Source organism: Rattus rattus, chromosome 10 (assembly GCF_011064425.1).
Source record: "Rattus rattus isolate New Zealand chromosome 10, Rrattus_CSIRO_v1, whole genome shotgun sequence".
In the NCBI taxonomy this organism is placed as follows: Eukaryota; Metazoa; Chordata; class Mammalia; order Rodentia; family Muridae; genus Rattus; species Rattus rattus.
Window position 1 is genome coordinate 2278924 of NC_046163.1, and position 10144 is coordinate 2289067.

Below are 10144 nucleotides of genomic sequence, written 5' to 3' on the forward strand. Positions count from 1 at the left end.
GCTGTCTCAAGGTTGCGCGTCTGCCTCCTCTAATTCCGGTGGCTGTATTAATGGCTGGGCTTAACTAGATCCTCTGTGGGAGTAGAGCCACCCAGGTGGTACTCTTTGCAAGTCTGCTAGGACCCTACGCCCCCAGCCCCACCCTACTGAGGCAGACAGAAGTCTTCGAAGACAGCACCATGGCCCTTGGGTGTGCTGCCGCTCCAGTGTTTACTCTGGACACTTGGGAGCTGTTTGCCCAAGCCCCCCACCCCCACCCAGCACTGCTTGTGTTTTCCTCCCTTTAGACCCATATTTTGTTTGGGAAGCTGGGGAAATCAGGCACTGACGTTGATGTTTTGTTGTTGAAGATGACAAACACCCAGTCTTGCCCTCTCCTGGCTCTCATTCAAGTCTGCTTAGGAAGATCTTTTCGGGGTGTGTGCTAAAACATGGGGGAAGAAAACGGTGGTACCCCGAATCTCCAGCCCACGCCCCTAGTTTCCCTTCCTCTCTTTCATTTTCTCAACAGATGAAAGCGAGGGATTGAACGTGAGCCGATTCCCACCCCCATCCCTCAGAGCATGAAGCTCTATGATTGTGGAGTACGGGGGCTTGAATCCCAGGTATAGTCAAAAATGATTAATGCCACTTGTCTACAGTCTAATTAGACTTGGTAATGAATGCGTGTGTTCCTCATCGGCTGGAGCTGGGAGTCATTAGGTGGCAGGGAATTAATTGATGAGGTCTGAGGCTGGGATCTTTCCCTTTTTCCAAGCTCACTCTTGAAGCGGCCGGCCGGTAGCAAGGTTGGCAGGTAAGCCCTGGGTGACAAGGAAATCAGCCTCCGCCAGCCCCGAGGTATTCTGCCTGGCTGGCAGAGTGAATTCCAGCCGGGGAGTGTGCACTGGTGAGGCTTGGATCAGGCCAGCCGAGGTCTGAGAAGGAACCCAGGGCATTTCACGTGCCAGCAATGTCTCTGCTCTGAAGAGCCCCATTTCCATGCTTGTCGCCCCACTCATCCTCGAAATAGCCTCATGAGGCTGGAATGTGGATGTTTCTGCCAAGCACTCACCTGCCCGGGGCTTTCTTGGCCAGGTTGCTATCAGGAACCTTTCAGATAGAACTAATGCTTGAGGCATCCCGGGCCCTCGACATGTCTCCTCACTGTGGGCCCAGGGCTCAACGCCTTTATCATAGTCGGCCAGCAGACATGGCAAGGGGGTGTGTGTCACATCCCTGCCCTCCCAGGGATCTTGCTGGCTCTCAGGTGTCACTGCTTAGTTACCCATAGAGGGCGGCTGCTTGCCGCTCCTACCCTGCCTGGGGTATTATTAAGACAAGTGATAGACCAGTAAACATACCAAACCCTTCCTGTTCGAATTCCAGAGATGGCAAGACTCTTCGAAGGGTGAGTAGCTGTGGGTGCGCAGGGCATGTAAACACCCCAGCCCCGCCCACTGTGTTCCTCGTCCAAGGTTTTAGTCAGTGCCAGGCGCCTCTTCCCAGTTGATGGATCCTGGTTTGTACTCCCGCTGCAGGCCACCTCCCAGATGTATGGTCCTACTCGTGGTCTCTGCTGTCTGGAGCCACCTAGCCCTCCTCCCACAGGGCTGCGTTCCGGCTCTTCCCTCCTGGGTCAGGAAGTGCTGGCGGGAGCTGACTCTGCAAAGGCCAGCCCTGACTGGGGAGATGGCTTTGTATTTAGTCATATTTGGGTTTGTTTTTTTTCCAGGCATTCTGTCAAGCCTTACTCGTCCCATGTTCTGAGTAGGAGCTCAGGGTTTGAGAGGAAAGCAGAGCCAGACTTAGGACTTTGGGGAAAGAAGGAAGAGGCTAAGGAGATGATGTCAGGTTCAGCGCAGGCTCCTCTCCCTGGGGGCACTGGTTCAGTGAAATAAAATATGTGCTGGAGTGTGCCTTGCCCCAGGGTCAAGGGTATCCTATCTCAGACCTGTGCCAGTAATATGTGGGTCTTCCCTGAAACATCACACACACACACACACACACACACACTCAACACGTACACACACACACACACACACGCTCACACAGGCACACACACAGACACACACACATATACACACATACACACACTCACACACAGACACACTCATACTCATACACACATACACTCACACACGCACACACACACACACAGACACAGGCACATACTGACACACACATATAAAAACATACACACACATACATATACACACATGCACACGAACACACAGACACACACACTCACACGCACTCACTCATATACACTCATACACACACACACTCACACAGGCACACACACACAGACACACTCACTTATACACACACAATCACACATGCACATACACACACATATAAACACATACACACACATACACATACACACATGCACACGAACACACAGACACACATACATGCACTCACTCATATACACTCATACACACACACTCACACAGGGACACACACTCACACACACACACTCTCTCTCTCACACACACTCACACACACACACTCTCTCTCTCTCACACACACACACACACACACAACACCGAGGAGATACGGGCAGAGCCTGGTGGATCTCAAGACCTCTCCACTGTGTGTTCATTAGCAGGAGTGGCCAACATGTCTGTGCTGGGCCTGTTCTAGCCTGCTTGTGGTTCCTGGAACAGAGGAAGTTCATAAGATGCGTTCCCTGGGAAATCTGAAGTTGTGTCTTTTTGCACTTTAGTTGGGGAAGGAGGAAGTCGTTAGAGGTGCCTCTTGGAGCCATGACACGTTCTCACTGTAGACTGGGGATTTGTGGCTGAGGGTCTGGGTGGCCGTGGAGGTTGAAGTATCGCGTGCTTTCTTCAGGATGCTCCTGCCTAGACCCACCGCCTTGACTGCTGTTGAGGACGTGAGGAGGAAAACCACAAGGTGGCATTGCACAGGGGCTTGTCAGGGCTGGTGTTCTAGATTTAGGCTGCTGGTTTGCGTGTGTCACTGGACAGGTGGGCGGTGGCTAAGTATGATACTCACTTGTGACCACAAGAGACTAGGTCATATTTACTCTTTCATAGATGATCTCTGAGCAACCTTCTGCCACCCTCACCCTGCTTCTTGAATAGACACATTTCCAGGTCTAGAGTGGCTGTCGGCTGGGGAGGAATGAAAGCTTGGAGCTGGAAAGATAGTTCAGTATGTGAAATACTTGTTCTGTAAACACAGTGATCAGTGTTTGATCCTTAGGACCTCCACAAAAAGCTGGGCAAAGAGGTACACCTTTGGGGTATTTGGGTTTTGTTTTTAAATATTTATGTATGTCTTTAATGTATGTGAGTGCCCTGTCTTTGTGCACACCAGAAGAGGGCATCAGACCCAAATACAGATGGTTGTGAAGCCGCCATGTGTGGTTGCTGGGATTTGAACTCAGGACCTCTGGAAGAGCAGCCAGTGCTCTAACCACTGAGCCATCTCTCCAGCCCCCAGGGGGCACACATTTGTAATCCCAGCACTGTGGGGACATAGGCAGATTCCTGGAGCTGCTGAGCATCCAGCAGAGCCTACACAATGAATTCTGGGCCCCAATGTGAGCTCCGGTCTCAAAAAAACAAGGTGGGTGGCCGTAAAGGAATGACACCCAAGGTTATTCTTTTGGCTTCTCCATGCACGTGCACATGTGCTTGGGTACAGAAAAACACGGATGCACACGTATGTGAACACACACATGAAGAAAAGGAACCGAAAACCGATCTTGGACCTTGATGAATCGGGCTCATAAAACATGGGTCTAAAGTAGCGTGCAGTGTTGTTTGTGGTTTTTTAAAAACTGTTTTGAAGGATTGAGGTAGACCACTTGCCTAACATGTACAAGGCCTTGAATTAGATGGGACATCACCACAGCGGTCACAGTACTGCAGGGCACACCTGTAAACCACGAGCCCTGTGAAGGAACAGGAAAGCCTAGAGCCCCTCAGGGCCGTCCGCTGCGTGCTGGCCCCGGGAAAATGCCATTGCTGAGTTTCTAGAACCGTGACGGAAGTTGTTCTGCTTGTGGACCTGTGGAAATGGAAGTAAATACTCAGCTGTCTTTGAGGGAATGGCCGTGAAGGCAGGGACCAAGGGGACTGGGACCACACCCAGCTGAGTCTCGGGTGTTTTCATGGTCAGCCCGTGTTGGGCCCTGTGAGGTGGGCAGGACTGACTTAACCGTGGCTGTGCTACAGAGGGGCATCACTGTCGCCAGGGAATTCGAGGAGCTTCTTTAGGACGACCAGAGTCTAACACAGTATTTTGCCTTCGGAACTCACGTCACTGGCCACATAGTTGATTAAGTTTTCTTACTCGTGTCTCTCTCTATCAATGAATGTGGAGATGTCCAAAACACTAGGAAGGGTTGAAAAGAAAACCAACAACAATGAAAACGAACAAAGAGAAGTGTGAACCGTGTGCAGGCTGCAGCTTCTGTCAGTGCCGGGTACCTGAGAGCTGGGCGTATACAGCCTGTCTTCCCACTTAGTCTCTACTTCTTTTTGTCCCAAAGATTTATTTATTTATATATTTATGTATTTATTTATTTATTTAAAGTACACTATAGCTGTCTTCAGACACACCAGAAGAGCGCATCAGATCTCATTACAGGTGGTTGTGAGCCACCATGTGGTTGCTGGGATTTGAACTCAGGACCTCTGGAAGAGCAGTCCGTGCTCTTAACCACTGAGCCATCTCTCCAGCCCATAGTCTCTATGTTTTTATCATGTGCAAATCATGAGATATTTAAATCTAGAGTAAAAGAAGTTAGTGTCCTTCCACTCCCAGCACACCTGTGGTGATAGGCACGTGCATGGGGTGGCTGTGACACACATAGGCGTGTGCATGGGTTGGGTATGGACACACATAGGCATATAATGTGCATGGGTTGGGTATGGACACACATAGGCATATAATGTGCATGGGTTGGGTATGGACACACATAGGCATGTGCATGGGTTGGGTATGGACACACATAGGCATGTGCATGAGTGGCTGTAGACACACAGGTACATCTTCTGTATGTTGAAGCTGTCAGAGTTCATGGCACAGACCAGCCAATAACCAAGTGAAGTTAAGCAAGCTGGACCCTGGGGGAGACAGCCAAGGAAGAGAAGGGCTGGATAAGGACTGGAGAGCTCACCATCTGCTCTGCAGACCTCTGGCTTGAACCCCAGACAGTGGGTCTGCTGCCTACTTCTCCCCATTCACTTGGATGTGTTTTCCATCCAAGTGCAGAAGGGGCTGGAGGTTTGGTGGTTTCTGTTGTAATAATCATGTCCACTCTGCAATAGTGGAAAGTATTAAAAGCTCGGAGAGCCTCTGTGCCGCCTTGCTTAACCACAGATCCCTTCTGAGCGCCTTGGAGGAGTGCTCTCCCTGAGCGTCTGCTGGTGATGTGTGTTCCGAGAGCAATCTGTTTTTTATAGAGGTAGGTGTTTTGGGGGAGGCCATATCCTACCCTAAACCTGCAAGATGGAGAATACTGCTGCTTCCAGTTCTGTTGAGCCTTGGCTAGATTATTCTTTCAGCGTGGAAAGAGATCCTCAGCCCAGGCTCGGACATCAGAGGTAGCAAGAGGTCATTGTAGACACTCCCCTGCTGTAGATGGTAGACCTCCCAGACCAGCTGCAGAACATTTGCCTCCTTTCCAAAGGATCAGGGATGAGGATTCTAGAGTAGAACACCTGCGAGCCCTGAATTTCATCCAAAACACTGGAACCAGCAGAAGAAAACCCCAAACCAAACCAAAACGCTGCTGAGAAAAGGGAAGTGAGGCCTATCCCAGAGTCAAATGGGAGGAACTCTCCTTTCATGATTATTGGAACTCTCCCAACCTCAGATGTCATTCTTTCCAGGGGCAGTAGTGGGGTGCGGGCCTCGCCGGTGTTGGCCTAGGCCAGATTACAGACCCTCTGGGCAGAGGGCCTCAGTCCCATCTCTTGCTTGATGGTCCCAAGTGTCATCTCAGGACCTGGACTCACAACCTGTGTCTTGTACAGAGACTGCTTGACAAGCTGACAGGCCACACCAACAGACTGGAGACAGCCCAGTCTTCCCAAGGAGCGTACGAGAGGAAGGATCAGTGTCCAGCCCTGAGGAGAGATGGCCGTACAATGGTGAAGTGCCCAAGTCTTAATACATGTCATCCAAATACTGGTGAAACTCTCCAACGATTCCCAAGATCGTTTTAAAACAGTTTCCCAAACATTATGGAAGGGCCGCTTCTCTTTGCAGCTGTATAGAATGATTTCCCCCCAAAACCTAACAAATTTATTTTGCCCCTTTCCATACACTTACGTACAACAGCACTGGCTAGGACCCCAGGGCAGTCTGAGAAGGGCAGCCACAAGTTGAAGTCTTGGTACGTGCTGGATTTAAGGACGCTTGGCGGAATGAGCAGTCGTTCCATGTTGTTCTCCTTCTTTTTTTTTTTTTTTTTTTTTTTCCGATCTGGGGATCGAACCCAGGGCCTTGGGCTTCCTAGGCAAGCGCTCTACCACTGAGCTAAATCCCCAACCCCGTTCTCCTTCTTAAGAAGGGAGAAAAACATATTGTCCTCAAAATACATGAAGTTGCTGAGTTTTATGCGTCCTTCCTCAAGCCATGCAAAGTAACAGTAGACAGAAAGTGGCAGGCTTCGGAAGGGAGAAAGCAGATGTCCAGAGCATAATAATCCAAAACACGAACTGAGCATAGCCCATGAGAGACACACAAAACAATGGTTTTGTTTTTATTCAACCAGCAAACCAAAAATCTGTGAAGAAATTCTCAGAGTTATTAAAGATTGATTTCAGAGCCTCTGAATGTTAGTCAAATATTCTACCACTGAGCCACACTCCTGCCCCAGATATAGAGGGTCTTTCTTAATTACCTAGGCTGGCCTCAAACTTAAATACTCCTGCCCCAGCCTCCTGGGTGGGTGGGATTACAGGCATGTGGCGCTGGGTTTCTATATTAAAGAAGGATTTGAAACTATATGCTGCCCATGTGTACTGAGTATGGAGGATCTCGGTAGGGCACATGGTCTGGACAGAATCCTAGCTGGATTTCTGTGAGGAAGGTGGGGAAGGGGATGACAAGAATCAAGGCTTTCTTCCTTGAGTAGGTCAGAGGATATGTCCTTTGGCGCAGGGCATTCTGTTTGACTTTGGAGGAGACGGGAACACAAACGGGTTGAGCCAGGGCTTGGTAGCTGCTTGGGACTCTGGGACTCCCATAGAGGAGTGTCCAGTGTCCAGTGCCTTTTACCTGACCAAGCACAAGACCAGGATGATGGCAGTGGTTCCTAGTCTTCTGAAGTTCACGTCCCCTGACTAAAGGACAAGTCCCACCTATCCCTGGCTCTGCCTGTGAGGCTGGGTCCCTGGGCAGCCTGAGGGTGGATCTTGTGGCTTTCCTAGAAGGCTCCTGCCAGCCTGGTACCAACTCTCTGACTTAGTCTGGGCAATGAGGTTTTCAGAAACTCTCTCATGAGGGCTGGCTACTTTGGGGTTAGAGCGAGGGATACCCTGTGAGCCTTGTTTTAGGCCAAGGAGGTATTTCTGTCTTTAAGTGGGAGACCATCGTTTGCTCCTTTGCTCCCCCACTCCCTGTAGCCCACAGGATCTCCTCTTTCTCCTTGTCTTTCCTCTCTTCCCAGGACTCTGGTCTAAGATAAATGCCCTGACCTCCTCGAAGCCACACAGCCCCCTCCCCCTCTGCAGGGTGAATTAAATCCAGCAATATGAATTAGCTTTGGTTTGTCCCTCAGGAGTCTGCTATTCAGCTGGTAAAGCATTACCAATCCGCTACCCCCAAAGCGATCCATTAATGAGCTCCTCGGCCGGGCGCGCGGTATGAGGTAACAGATGACTTTGGTCGGTGGTTGGAACTTTGAAGACGTTGATTTCTCAGACTCACAGGCATGTGTGAGGAGTGAGGCCCGGGCAGGCTGTCCGGCCGGCAGTCTGTGTGGTGGGGGCACTTTTATCTTATCAAGCGAAAAGCCCAGGAATAGAAAGTTTTCCATTGGAGGAGGTGGCGGGGACAGGATCTCAGCTGAGGAGGAGGTGACATCCATGAGGTCTCAGGTGCCTATTCTGGTCACTGGAAGCCTAGAGCCCTCCGCCGGGCCGCTGACTCCCTCCTTTGGCGCCAGACCTAAAGAAGAGCTATTGATCTGCAGACATCTGAGGATGAGGGAGGGCCCAGATGAGGAGGTGGTGGCCGCTTGCTTCAGCACAGTCACCGTGTGTCTCCAGCGCCTTTTCCAAAGACTCCCGAGGAGTCACGGGCTGCCAGGAAAGCCCAGGACCCCACAGAGGCTCTGCTGCAAGGCCCTGGCTCATGGTAGGTTCCAGGCCCTCTGTCTGGAGATGCTCCGGACTAGAGTGGAGTGGGTATTCGGGCTTCTAGGCCTCTGCCTAGTGGCTTTTCTCATGGAAAAGGAATGTGGGGTCTTTTAGGCAGGCTGGCCCTTAATACTGAGCTCAGGACCATTTCTCCCGCCCCCCCAACCCCCCCCCCCGCCCCAGGCTCTGCAGAGAGCAGGGCAATGGTGCTGTCACCTTGGCTGATTGAAGCTGAGCAGATACGCCTGACGGGCACACTCATTCTGGTTCGAAGGCCCTGTTAGTCTGTAGGTTATACATAGTAGGGCTATTGATTAGGACTGAGTAGCCACTGGGACCGGGCTTCCTGATCCAGCAGAACCTGGTGCCTCGGAGAGCTGCTGCCTTGTATTCTGCCTGTCTCGTAGCTTATAGGGCAAGCGTCCGTGAAGCAGAGTGAGCAAGGACTTGGGGGTAGCAATGGTTCCTGGACAGAGCTTTCCTACCTGCGTTGCTAGTGAAAGTGTGAATGGTATACAGGGCTGGAAGCTGCTGGGTGGAGCTGTCTTGGAGAGGCAGCAACTGGTCACCGCTTTCCTTTCCTGAGCACCACTAATTAGGAAGAGAATAGTCCTTAGCTGGGGTTGAGGGACAGAGGAGTGCATGAAAGATGATCAGGACAGACAATAGCAATCGATTACCTATTCTCACTGCTGCTTCATTCATCCTCCTACAATTTCCTGGGGCCAATAAAAGGCTCTGCTAGTGGCAGCATGTGGGGGCCGAGGATGGATCTGAGACACTGCTTCCCAGCCAGGGATCTTTCCGTTGGGTCTCGGTTTCTCTTACACTGGTGTGGTGCCGTCCAAAGAAAACCAGACACATTCATATTTACTTTTTAGTATCTTTCACTTTCCCCCCTCTATGGAGGGACTGACAGAGGAATTAGTCTTTTGCAGTGAGGCCATACAGAGAAGCAAGGCCCTGTCAAGGGTCGCTGCCTGGCAGCCAGGGCTGGCCCCCTTTGCCATGGGATTCTGCTCATTGCACTGACTGACGATGGTTTCCGTTGGATGGTTGGATGTCTTTGGGGTGCATTGCCTTTCACTGGGCTCCCTGACCCACCTCTGTTTCTCAGTACATACAGGGGTAAGCAGAGATCCCAGGTAGTCACAGCGTGTCTTAGAATTGAAACTAAAATTAAATGCTATTTCTGAACCAAAAATTTGGAATCAATTTTTTTTAAAGTAATAGGGTATAGTGACAATTTTGGAATTTGGTTTCTTTAAAACAAACAAACAAACAAAAGCAAAACCCCACAGGATTGTTATAAGAACGTGCTTCCGTCTTGTTTAATCCCTAGCGTGGGGATGTGGGGCTGCTTCCGACTGTCTGCAGCAGCTGACCGTGATTTGCCTTGCGCTCTAGCAGAGGCATGGCTTTGCCAGCTGCAGGTCGTTTCTGAGATTGTGTGATGTTTGGAGTTCTGGGAACTTTTCAGAGGGTCCATAAATGCTAGGGCCCCATAGGTGGTGATCGTTTAGTAGTTGTGTTCAACGACTAAACCAAAGGAAAGAAATCAGATGCAGGGATCTCTATCTCTGTCTCTCCCTCTATCCTGGTTTCTCTCCTACCTAGTGATAGGGACAGGAAGAAGAAGAACCCACACAGTAGCAAAGATGAGCTATGGTATGATCTTGACCATGATAAATAGTTTTTCTGGTTAAGGCTTTACCATTTAGAAAATGGAAAATTTATCCTCATCAATAACCAAATACTCTGTGCTAAGAAGAAAAACGGTTACTAGGTTTCTTGTTTCACTCTTTAACTCTCTCTTTTCT